Raw genomic sequence first — 803 nt, 5'->3', positions numbered from 1 at the left:
TACTCTGAAAACATTTACTTAACATATTTCCTTTTCGCTCAGCTTCAAATTGATATTCTAAAATTTTGAGCAGATGATTGTATTTAGAAACGAATATGAAGAAATACTCAAATCCTTGTGTTAAAACTAAAGGTTAAAATTTAGGATTTTAAGTGGAACTTCCTTAGGACTGAAGGAGGCTGGCTTTTAAATACAACAGCAACCTTGTTTCTTATAACATTTTTATGTTAAACTAATTCTAAAAGCCACAGTTGAAAAGGGGCCAACGTAAGTTTAGTATAAAATCACAGACTGCAGTTTGTTGCTAATAATCTAATTCAAGGGAAAATACAGAATATAGCATATTTAACATATGAATTGATAAACAGTATCTTTAAAAAATAGACATTATTTGGTCATGTATGTGTGTGATATAAATGTCATAGCAGAAATCCTCACAATATATAAGGAACAAGGGTGACTGCTGTTTCCAAGCATTTTAATGATGTGTTGCGTGTATTACACTCTGTATTAATAAACACTCAGGTATATGATTCCCACTCCAGCTCAGTATCACGAAATGCATGGGACAAACGTGTGCTGCACGGTGAGGGCGCCTCACTCCTTCATTTAGTGGGGCTGGAGGCAGGACAGGCAACCTATTTCCAGAAAGCTTACAACCATCTGCATGAAATGTCAGCCAAGCAAACAGATGTTTGATATGGACTGGCTCCCACATCCGGCTTTTTGACCGAATTCCTTCTCTTTCCACCCAGATGTTTTGGAGACACGTACAGAGAGCTTCATGAAGCTTGTTCAAGGCA

The sequence above is a fragment of the Trichechus manatus genome, unplaced genomic scaffold (assembly GCF_000243295.1).
Source record: "Trichechus manatus latirostris isolate Lorelei unplaced genomic scaffold, TriManLat1.0 scaffold00223, whole genome shotgun sequence".
Taxonomy (NCBI): domain Eukaryota; kingdom Metazoa; phylum Chordata; class Mammalia; order Sirenia; family Trichechidae; genus Trichechus; species Trichechus manatus.
Note: the sequence above shows the minus strand (reverse complement) of the source record.